Raw genomic sequence first — 12,528 nt, forward strand, 5'->3', positions numbered from 1 at the left:
GCCATTATGGGGTGTAAGATGTTTGTTGGACATCCCCAGTTTTTAAGTTTTCTCCACAGAAGATCTCGATTTACTGTGTCGAACGCCTGTTGCATGTCTACGAAGGCCAGATTTAAGTTTGTTCTTTTTAATATAGTTTCTAGTTTTAATAGATTTACTATTGTCAGGTTGATCTCTGTTCCCACTCCTTTAGTAAACACAGTTTGACATTACAGTTTGCCATTACTTTCCCAATTGTATCAAGAAGGGCGATGGGTCAGTAATTAGCTGGATCAGCCCGATCACCCTTCTTGAAAACTGGTACAACAATTGCATTTGTCCATGAGTCTGGGAGCAGTTTCTGTTTTGCAATTCTTTCAAACAGATGGCCCATTCGGCTTTATGTGTCTTTAGTTGTACATTGGATATGCCGTCGGGCCCTGCGGCTCTTGAGTTGTTTAACTTAGAGATGGCGTTTTGAATGTCTTCCACAGTTTCTGCTACATTCCAGTGAGTTGGTTCCTGGTTCATGTCCAATGCTGAGACTTGTTGGGATTGATTAAAAACACCCGTAAAGTGTTGTTGCCACGCTTCCTCAGACACTCCATTAGCAAGCATATCTGTTTGATTTGCGTTGTTATTATTTAGAATGCGCCAGATCTCACGCGTGTTGTTAGATTGAATCAAGTCCAACATCAGTTCTCCACGTTCTTGGTCTCTTATATAGGCAAATGACTTGTGCCAATTTCGATATTTTGTCGCCGCAATTTGATTTGTTGGGCAGTGTGCGCTCCCATATTTCGCTTCAGTTTTCGTATGTCTTTGTTTAGCAGTTTCTTTTGGCATTTAACTAAATTGCTCCATTCATGCTTGTGTGTGGACTTGTTGTTTAGAAATCTGTGACTGCTCCTTTGTTGGTACGGCAGTATCAAATCATAATTAGTTGAATTTCTTTCTTTATTGGCGATAAATCAAAATTTCTCGGTGAGGCCTTTTATTTGTTGTTCGTTTAGGCGTAGCCGATTTCGCCCTTGATTTATTTCAACTGAATATTTGTACAGAGCTGCTTCTGTTTTTTGAAGTATAGGCCATGACATTTCCAAGATGTCATGGTCACTTCGGTCTGTCTGGATGATGCGTAACTTTGAGATTTTGGTCCAAACGTTTCTTGATGTCCAGGTGTAGTCTAGAATTTTTTTGTGGCCAAAATTTCTCCAAGTGTACATCGGAGGCGTATCTCCCGGTATTTGTCCATTAACCAGATCACAATCTCTTGCGTCCATTTCATAGTCCCAGCACGCTCTCCTTTCACTGCTAGTCCGTTTTTCTTTTATTTCTGATGAGATAAGTTTTCTCTCGTCATTGAACCATGATAGGTTCATATCGCCACATATAATTATTGATAAGTCTTGGTACTTCTTTTGATGTTTATCGATTATTTGTGTTACTGATTGGATACATTTTTCGGTTGATATCTTGACCGGATTCCAATACAGATTAATTAGGAGAATATATTTTCCCGCTATTTCTTGACTTGTTGACTTTCGAATGAGTGTGGTCTGTACAAAGCTGTTTGGGTTTTCAGTTTCACAGACTTCCCACGCGGTTCCATGTTTGACCATGGTTATCAGACCTGACTGCGGGCGACCTCTAGCATTTTTTTCAGCGGGATTGAGCAGCGTCAGGTACCCATCCTTTACAGGCGGACTGCGTAGCCATGTCTCCTGTAGACAAATTAGAAAATTATCAGACAAATTGACTGGAAAGTCTTCATAGAGGTGCTGGAAGCTCTGTGTGTTCCATGAGATTAATGTGACCAGCCCTTCTCGTTCTTTTCTTTCTACCTATTGATTTCTTATCCTTGATTCCACTTCGCTTTTTTGTGAGTTCACAGACTGCGTAATTTTCATCTGGTTTCCCAAGATGTCATGGCGCTGTTCCATGGAGTCAGTTGCCATTTTTCTGTAGTTCGTGCTTTTGGAGTTATTAGAAATGGATAAATCTTCATCTGAGATCTCAAAACCCATGAACAGCAGTTTGTCTTTTGCTCCCAAGACTGTTTTTCGTACAGCTTTCGAGTTCATATGTAGCAGAACTTGGTTTCCGCGTTCTTCTGAAATGTATTCTACTATTCCTATGAGTTGTTGTGACTGTTCTCAGTATCGGCACTGAGGTCAATAATCTCATGACATTGCCTCTATTCAGGTTTACGTCATTTTCCTCATGGAAGATGTTTTCAATCCGTATTCTGCCAGACTTATCGTTTAGTTCGATTTGTTTAGATTTATCAGCTGCACGAGATTTAATCTGTGATTGTGCGCGTGTTAATTTTGGATTTAGTGAGCCATGATGTTTTGTCCCTTTTTCTTCCTCTTTGCTAATCTCTGACTCATGTTGATTATTTGGTTTTTTCGTGTTGATCCATTTTTCTCTGGCTTAATTTTTATTTGTTGGACGTTCATTTGGTTTCCTCACCAGATGTTTTCCAGCTCCTTTCATTGATTCTTTTATAATTGACCGACAGGTTTCATCCAGCTCCTCTAAATCTGCCGTTGATTCATCTACAAGGTCGTCAGTATAGGTTGAAAGATCGCAGAGATCCACCGAAGATTGTATCGAATGTACTGAAGCATTGTCTGAATCCAATTTCAATCTTTTTTTCGGGTTCGTCGCAACCGGTTTGTCTGTTATTCCTGTTATTTTTATTAATGCTTTTGCTTTTTCCAACCCTTTATTTGGTATCAGTTTTTCTCTTACAAATAAACTTTGTTTCACTGGTGTGGGTAGGTTGCGAATAAACTTTCTTGATCCACTGGAATGTTTTTTTTATCACCTCTAGGTTTTTTTTTTTTCTGTTTTTTTCCTCTGCGGATTTTGTTTTGCCAAGTCTTGTTGGTCTTATTTGGCATCACATATGATGGTTTTTGTTGTTCCTCCAAATATGCCATAGGTTGTTTTTTCAATCGAGATGTGAGAGGAGCCCGCGGATGGTTAGGGTTGTGCTTTTCCTGTTTTCCCGGTTTGTGTTTTGCTGAAAGGCGGCTTCACTGCTAACTTAATCTCTGCCGCCTTTGGGAGGGCGCTACGGCCCACCTTATTGTTCTGTTGGTCTTCGAACGATGAGTGTTCATTATTTTGGATTTTTTGGCATTGTTCTTCTGTCTCTTGATTTTGCAGTTCTTTTGTAACATTTTTGTTGTTATATGTATTGTGTTTATTGGGGCTCCTTCTTTCACCCGGTGGCTGATTTGTCGTTTTCTGTTCGAGATCTATCATGCACGCCACGGGTTGCTTCTCTTTTTCGGTATGCCACGGTCCTAGCATCAGGCTTCCCTTTAAAGCATTCAGTAAAGAGCTTTTTTCTACACAATCATTCCTAATCTGTGTACTCAGCTCAGTGTACCGTGACCAATTTTTGGATGCTTTGTTTCCCATTTGTTGTCTTAGCTCACTGTTTGTATTTTCCATTTTGTTCACTTTCTCATTTAGAATATTGAGTAATGCATTATTGTTTTGTAGTTCGTCATGAAGGGAATCATATAGTTTTATGAAAGGAATTAGAGCCAACGAGGTGGCAGCAAGTACATTGTTGTGAATTTGTATGGCCGCCGCCGTGGATATGTTACATTTCAATACTGACTCATTATCGGAGTCATGATGTGTAGGCTCTGTCCTCTCCGTTTCCTTTTCAGTTTTTTCTTGGTTAAAAGCTGCTTTTGCCGGCATTGACTCTGGACTTGTGTTGGCGGCTGGCTGCGTTGTTGCAGGCGTTGAACAACTTATCAACAGATGAGAGGAGTTGGTTTGACGACCTCTTTTCCTCTGAAGATCATGTAGCTTGATAATAGAATTGGTAGTGGGAGTTTCCAGAAATTGGCTTTTTGGCGTTTGCCTTTCAATGATCGAAGTACTAGGTCCTATTTGACCGTGTTTTTCAGGTGATATTTGAGTGTTTGTATAGTCTTTATTCTTTGCAATTTTTTGAGGAGACTCTGTTATTACTTGTCTGTCTTTGCCTTTGTGTTTTTCTATGAAGCTTTCAGCTAATTTGTGCTTCATCACTTCAAAGTCTGCCTTGAGACGCTCCGTTAAGCGTGCTTCCCGACCTGCAAAGTCAAATCCACTGCTCTGCTTGTGGCCATTTTTCTGTATGCATTCGTTATTAGAGTGGCCGTTGGTTTGTTTATTCACGATGACTTGTCCTTTTGGAAAACGTACATCCATATTTGTCCCCATTTCGTTTGCTCTTTCTGTCTTGTCTTTTTTTGCTGTGCCTTTATTGTTCTGGTTTGGTATATTATGTCCTGATTTTCTTGAATTTTCTTTAATTTTGTTTTGCATCATCCTCTCTTCCGCATCGTTTAACTTGCGGTCTGTGGGTGGATATACGAACCGCATTAGAAAGACTGTAATAGTAGAAAAGCATCAGAACTTTTTCCAGTCCAAGAAACAGAAAATTATTGATCTGAGAGATAGAACGAAACCATTGATGAACCAAACTAAAACATCACAGAGCAGAGAGAGTGGTTTAAAGTAATGAGTGATCCAACTCATCCTCTGTGAGTTGAAACCCCGCCCCCCTAAGTCCCCAGCACCATCCACAAAGATAATGCATGGTACAATGCCGTCCAAGACACCCTTACCAACAAAATCACACTTATATAGCAAAGCATTGCAGCCATACAGGCCAACACCATGGCCACCCTCACCACACTGCCTGCAGAACCTAGGGACTACCCACCGTCGAGTTCCAACCCATGAGCGACCACACCCTCAGAATCATCATCAAAGGCCTCTACCCTTCCCCATGCAAAGGGGACTCCTGACTAGCCCCCATCGTAAAGGACTGTGCTCAACCACTTCTACCCCTCAGCAATGCCATCATTAACTCCTTCTTCACCTCCTGCACTGTTTCCCTGGTCCTCAAGGAATTGTGGGTACCCCCCTCCTCAAGAAACCCTCCCTTAGACCCTACATTCTCAACAACTGCCTTCCTATCACCACAGTACCTTTCCTGCTAAAACCATTGACAGTGTTGCCTATCTGTAAATCCAGGACTTCCTTGAGTCTCACCATATATAAGGCTCCCACCGGCCAGGTTCTGGCCCAAACATGGTACTGAGACGGCACTACTAGACCTACAAAATCAGCCTGATGCTGCCAATGACCCAGGCAACATCTCCCTACTCCTGCTCCTAGACCTCTCTGCTGCGTTTCACTTGGTCACCCACAACACAATCTGCCACTACCTCACATCCTCAGCACACTTCTCGCCAGATGCAGCCATGTGGGTCACCTCTTTCCTCACTGACAGGACCTCCAGAGTCTTCCTTGGAGAAGTCCCAGCGCCCACCGACCCCCATAGCAGGTGGTGTCCCACAAAGCTCTTGCATCTCCCCCACACTATATAACATATATACCAAGCCACTCTTCGACCACCTCGGCTCGCTAGGTGTCTCATACAACAACTATGTGGATGGCATCCAGATCCTACTCCCCCTCTCAGGTGATCATACACAGGACTCACTCAAGGTCAACCTCCTCTATGAAACAATCCAATACTGTATGGCCACACACTACCTCTGTCTCAATGATGAGAAGACTGATCTCCTTCTCGTTGGCCCTCCAGGGAGACTAGCAAAGCACAATCAGGACTACAAACCCTTCACAATCGAAGGCCACATCATCCCCAGCACCACCACCATAAAAACTCTCAGTGTCTATCTAAATTACACTCCCAACATGACACTTCAAACCAACCACATCGCCTCAACATCAAGTTACACCACTAAGTTCATCACTGCCAGGAGACCTTTTTACTCCTCAAAACAATGGCTAGAAGTTGCTTGAGACATCATTTGCTGAAAACACGACTATTGCAACTCTCTGTTCTGCAGGACCTCTGCCAAGAGCCTATGCAAACTTCAATCAATCCAAAACAGAGCACTGAGAGCAGCACTTGACATCGGAAAGTGGGACCTTATAGCCAAAGCCAGGAGATCTGTTCAATGGCTTCCGGTTAAGGATAGGAGTAACTTCAAGATCTTGTCCATCACACACTGCTGCTTCTCCAACAATGCCCCCTCCTACCTGGCAACAAAAATTGCTAGACACACTACAACAAGCCCTCAACTCACGGCCTACAAACACTGCCTCCTCACCCCTAGATTCAACCGTAAAAGGAGGGGGCAGCTTCCCAGCACATGCCCCTGTACTCTGGAATTAGCTCCCTGGCCACCTCCGTGAAGAACCTTCCTATGGCAGCTTCAGAAAGAAGCTCAAAATCTACCTCTTCAACTAAGACTCTTTCCCCACCACCTTTGTCCGCTCCCCCTCTCTAATTTTCCACTGTCTTACTGTAACCAGCACGCTGATGCCCTCGGGCTTGGCGTGTTTATACATATACCTAAACAAATAAATAAAACAGTATTGAAAGCAGATAATAAGTCAAGAATAATGAGAATAGAATGTTTAGCATGATGAGCATAGAGAATAGAATCAGTAACAGGGAGAATAGCAGTTGCCATGGAATGCAGAGGATGAAAACCAGATTGAAGTGGAGAAAGAAGAGTGTGATGGTCAAGGTAAGCAAAGACCTGAGTATACACAATCTGTTCTAGGGATTTAAATAGATAAAAAAAGATGTAAGATCGGACGATAGCTAGAAGGAGTGAACATATCAAGAGTAGGCTTCTTTAAGATTGGTGGTATAAGAGCAAGCTTGAAATCTGAAATAATACATATCAGTAGACATAGGCGTGTTCAAAAGTGAAATAAGGATAGGATTCAAGTGTGGAAAAACCTTGGTAATAAGAGAAGAAAGGGCAGGATCAAGTGTAGACACAGTGGGGTGAGCCTGAGTGTGACAAGGGGCTATATCTGTGCCAGAGAGAGGACAGAAGGAGATAAACAATAGAAGTTGAGAATGAAACCAGAAAGGGAGAAATGTTGGTAAAGTTTGCAGATTAAGCAATCGAAGAACAAATGCTATACACCTTCTCAGAAAATAATGAGCAAAGTCAGTAGAGGTGAGAGTAGGAGGAAGGATCAGGTGGAGGAAGAAAGAATGCATTTCAGGAGTTGGGAAAGGCAGTGAGTATGGAGAGAAAGAGAACGAATGAGACCTGAAAAATACTGTTTTAGCACAAAGATAATAGATCAAGAGTTAGCCAAGGTGGCAAAGGGTTATGAGATGGATGAAAACATTCGGTCGGATGAAGAAGTTTTGAACATAAATAAGAATCAAGTGAGAGACCTCTGAACTAGTGGAAAGACAGTTAAAGTTATGAGAGAGGAAAGTGCGAGTATTGAAAGACTGCATTAGGAAGAGGGGAAGGAGCGAAAGTAAAAGAAAGTATAGATTGATCTGAAGGAAAAAATTGAGTTTCTGAAGCAGACAGCTGCTCACAGGGAAGTGAGGACACAATAAGGTTAAGAGCCTGACACATGTGAAGGTGGAGTATAATATAGTATAATATAGTGTGAGATGATTATTATCAGAGTATTATCGAGATGAAGATTAAAGTCACCCAGAAGGAAAAAAAAGAATAGTTGAGAGCGAGAACATTCAATAGCAGATAATCAAGGTAATCACAGAATGATAAGAGAGAGCCTGAGGGATGATAATTATTATGAAAGGCAAGACAACAGGGTATAGCAGTATACACTATGTGATATTGAAAGGAGGAAAAGGCGGGTAGAGCATTGAGAGGGGGTGATAGTGAAAGAAACGCGTGAAACAAAAGGCACTTGCCGCCATCTCTATCTAAAAGATGAGGTGAGTGGATAAAATTGGAATACAGAGAAGTAAAAGAAGCAGGGGTAGCAGTGTCTAAAGGAGGAATCCAGGTCTCAGTTACACAAAGGAACTGCAGATTAAAGCAAAAGAAGGTATCTAAGGTTAGATGTGATGTGTTGCAAAGTTAATTCAGTAAACCCAATGTTCGAAAGGATGGGGCAGATGAAAGGGGACAGAAATCATATTATCTGGAATACGAAGGCCAGAGGGTAAGTGATGCCCAAGGAAAAAATATAAAATAGGTGGTTATTTGAAAAGTCACTTGATCATTCAAAGTTCCTGGAGGTAGTCGGGGCTGACCTATAGCCTGTGGCCCTTGGCAGTGATCTTCTTCCCACTCACTGAGGTGGAGAGAACAGCACAAGAGCAGGTAGGAGGAACCTCAAGTATGACGGCTGCTAGGTGAACACTGGGGACATGGTCAGTCCCTTATTTCGGGACGGGAGTGACATGATATGACATGACGTGACCTCTCAATGTTCCTGGAAGTAGGCCATGCTAACCCATGGCTCACGCGCATGGAGGTAATAATCTGTCCACCCGCTGAGGTAGTTAGAATAGTTTAATGGCAGGCAGGAAGAACCTCAAGGGTGACAGCTGGCAGGTGAACAACAGGGAACATTCTTGGTCCTTTTGTCTGGGACAACAGTCAGATTCAAAGTTCCTGGAGATAGTCGGGGGCTAGCCCATATCCCACGGTGGTGATCATCTTTCCACCCACTGAGGTAGTGAGAACAGCACATGAGCAGGCAGGAGGAACCTCCAGTGTGACAGCTGGTAGGGGAACAACATGTAACATTCTATTTAGCATGGGGTTCACAGTCCACTACTATCATGAGGTGGGGAAAGGCAGGCGAGGTTGTCAGGATAGATAGGACTTGGAGACAGGAGAGAATATGGGGTCCAGTGAGGGAGGCAGGATACAGCTAGTGGGTGGATGGACATAAATAGTGAATGGGAAGAAGCACAAAGACAGTGAAGGATGGGGCATAGAGATCGTGGAGGCAGAACAGAGGCAGTGGGGACAGAAGAAAGACTGTGGGATGTTGCAGAACAGAGGAAGAAGATGGGGATTTAGGACAGAGGCAGTAGTGAGAGTCCTTCATAGATGGAAGCGTAGTAAAATGAGAAGGAAGCAGGACAGAGACAGGATTTCAGCAATTGGGGAGGAAGTACAGAAGCGATGGGGGAAATAAAGAGGTTTGGAGGCAAGGAGAGTTGCAGTGGGTAGAAACAGGAGAGTCAGTAAGGAGACAGGAGAAAAGTGGTGTGGGTTTGGGCAGAGGCAGCGGGTGGGCAGAAAGGTAGAACATGTGGAGGAAGAAGGAACTTGCTGGGGGTACATTCGAGATGGGGAGGACTGGACATGAAAGGTGGGAGGCAGGAGAGGGCATTGGTGAGGAGCTAAAACAGGCTAGGGGTGTCAATAAGGGGCTTCATGCAGTGGGGGAGTATGAACTTGGCCAGTAGTGAAAGCAGGACTGAAGCAGTTTTAGGGGCAAATGAGAGCCACTGGGTAGAGGCGGAAGGAGCTTGTGGCGAATAAACAGAAGAGGTATTGGAGAAGGGCAGTTTGAGTTTTGTGTTAACTGGCGTAGGAGCTGGGTAGGAAGCAGAGCAGAGACTGTGAGAGAGATTGGACAGGGAAAGAACATAACACTGGCAGTGGGGTCACACAATGAGAACGTGGAGGAGGAGTCAGGACTAAGAATGTGGAGGAGGGGGTAGGACCGAGGGAGTGCTGAGTGGCCAGAACAGATTGGAGAGGCAGTGTGGACACTGCAGGACAGAGGAATGGGACGGTAGCAGTACTGTGGTAATAGAGGCATGTGATAGGAGCACAAGTGAAGGAATGGGAAAGGCAAGACAGGGGTTAGAGTGGATAAATAGAAGAGAAAGTGCAGGCGGAAGACTGACAAGACCTCAGCAGCTTAGATGGAACTTGTTACCACTTCGACCTTGTAGCCCTCCAAGCTTTATTTCACTTAATTTCGTACATACTACAAATGGCAACAGAAGACTTCTCCTGCCTGCAGCTTGAGAGGAGTTGTCAATTTACCTCTCTGAACCATTCACCTTGCCCTACTGGCGAAATGCAATGCCATATGACCATCATTTATTTCCCCCCCTCTCTCTCTTTCTCTCTCTGTCGAAATACAGTTTACTGCAGAAGACTATAGGCTTTCCTTGCATACCCCTAAATATCATGTGTTTGGACTTTGTTGGATTAATATCCAATGAGCCTCTGTTACTTAATCTGGATAATGCCACCTCAAAGAAGGTAGGTTAGGAGTCTCCCATTCCTTGACAGTGTGACCATATTATCTACAAAAAGAAGAATTGGTAACCTCATTCCAACAGCAGGACATCATGTGCATCTTTCACCAGTGCGTAAACCAGCTTCTGTATTTACATATTAGATTTCGAAAGTGCCAGAAGGCAGCCATGCCTGAATCCCTGTCCACAGGAAATGAGCCTTCGGACCATAACTGACTGTCGCCACATTGTGGGAGTAGAATGTTAATTTAGGCCACAGAAGAGCATTGTCCACCCATTCACAGTTCGGCCAGGGCGGTCTTTGGGCAAGCCAGATTAATAGAGTTAAAGGTTTCCCTGAGGTCAACAGAAACACCATGGAGGAGCCCTTCCATTGCACATGCATACTTATCAATGACCACGTTCAAAGGTAGCCACTGCTATGTTGTACCCTCTCGCTGCCCAGAGCCAACTCTAGCCGAGATGTTTGCTAACTTCACCCATTGGTATGGAAGAGAAACAAAATATATGTGAATGCAAGCAAAGCATTCGCTTGTTGGCATCTGCATTTGCTGCATTCAAGGTTTGTCAAAAATTACAAATCTTACAGAACATATAAAATTCATTTTGTAATGAATGGCATACTATGCCTGTGAATCTGGCTGTGCCTCTGGACCTGATTGTAGCAATGTTTGTGTGAAAGCCAATATCGACATATACTGAGGGGCACCAATTTCGTGAAAGTATATACACTGTGTGACAACATGACTTCTGCTCTGAAGGAGAACGGGGATTGCCCTCATTCCAACCCAGGCTTTAAGGGTTTAACGGCGCCGTCGGCGCCGTTAACCCTTAACGCCTGATTTCCACCTTAACGCCTGCTTTTAGCAGGCGTTAAGTACCAAGGCGCTAAGCGTCCTTGGCGCTAATTACGGCACCGTAATTTACGTTGCCGTAATTAGCGCCTTCCCCACTCCCATTATGCCCTATGGGGCAAAAATGGGAATGGGGAAGGGTAAATGGGGATTGGGGATTTACCGCCCCACTCACCTTGGAATGGGGCAGTAAATCCGCCATACACCATGGTGTAAACAGAGTTTACACCATGGTGGTAACGTAGGGAATTTACCACCTGGGTTGGAATGAGGACCATAGTGTCTGATCTGCCTACACAGCCCCACATTATTCCTAAACCAGCAGGAGCATTAGATTGTTCATCTTCATAGCCAAAGTGACGGAGACAGAGGCTTGCAGGTGCTCTCCATCAATTTCCCCAGAATACCTGTACTCTTAGATGGCCAATCGTGAAATAAGCCAGAGGAGCCATGCATTGTAGTCACGTAGTAATGATCAAATGAGCGGGATGCATGAGTTTCCGTTCCTATTCAATGAGCCTCGATATCCCTGATCCAAGAGGGCACATGATGTGAACATGGCTTGGAGCTACTAACACTGTTTTTAGGGTTTAGCTACTAATTAGTGAATGCAAATACGTACCCTTATATTTTACTTTTTAACAACATTAGGGATTCCAAAGACAAACATTACAAACGGTTTCCGAAACATAACGTTGAAACGTGAAGAAAAATTTTAAAGGGCATTACAATAAAATACGTTTTTAAAAAGTATCTTGGTGTAAAAGAAAATGTGCCCCTTTAAGGCAACACTTCCCTAGTGCAAAAAAGATTATTTAATGGTATGTTTGCACCAGGACAATGGGCGTCATTACAAGTTGGCCGGTGCAGTAATAACGTGCCCGTAACAACGTTTACCAACACGTTACTGCACTGGCCAGTGGGGCACCTGATTCCCCTCTACTTATGAGCTGGAGGTAAGTCAGGCGCCTTACCAGCACAAATCACTGGTATTGCCAGTACTACCAGCAAATCCACCCATAGGGGGTCATTCCAAGTAGGGTGGAAGGTGTAACGGTCACCGGTAACGAGACCGGTGCCGTTAAACCCTTACCCCCCTATTCCGAGTTCCCTTTGCGGGTTGGTACTTAACGCCTGCTTTTTGCAGGCGTTAAAAAACCAACCCGCAAAGGGACCTAGGAGCTAATTACGGCACCGTAATTTACGGTGCCGTAATTAGCGCCTTCCCCATTCCCATTGAGCCCTATGGGCCAAAAATGGGAATGGGGAAGGGCCCATGGTGAATGGGGAATTACCACCCCCGCCAACCTTGGAATGGGGCGGTAATTCCGCCATTCACCATGGCGGAGTCGGAAAGATAACGGCGTCAACCAAGGCGCTAATAGCGCCTTGGTTAACGCCAGGGTCGGAATGAGGCCCAGAGAGTCCAATGGGACGCCATGTAATGCAGATTTTCGACTGTTGCCACCACTTGTAAGCTGTTGGTAATACCGCCGGACAAAATGGTGGTAAGGGTAATACAGTTTGGTGGTATCTGGTGTGTATGTACCACCAAAATACCACCACAATCGTAATGAGGCCTGTTAATGTTTGCAATAGTCCTAGTCCTTTGCCCTGGTG

This window comes from Ambystoma mexicanum, chromosome 10 (genome assembly GCF_040938575.1).
Source record: "Ambystoma mexicanum isolate Mex_15411 chromosome 10, UKY_AmexF1_1, whole genome shotgun sequence".
Classification (NCBI taxonomy): Eukaryota; Metazoa; Chordata; class Amphibia; order Caudata; family Ambystomatidae; genus Ambystoma; species Ambystoma mexicanum.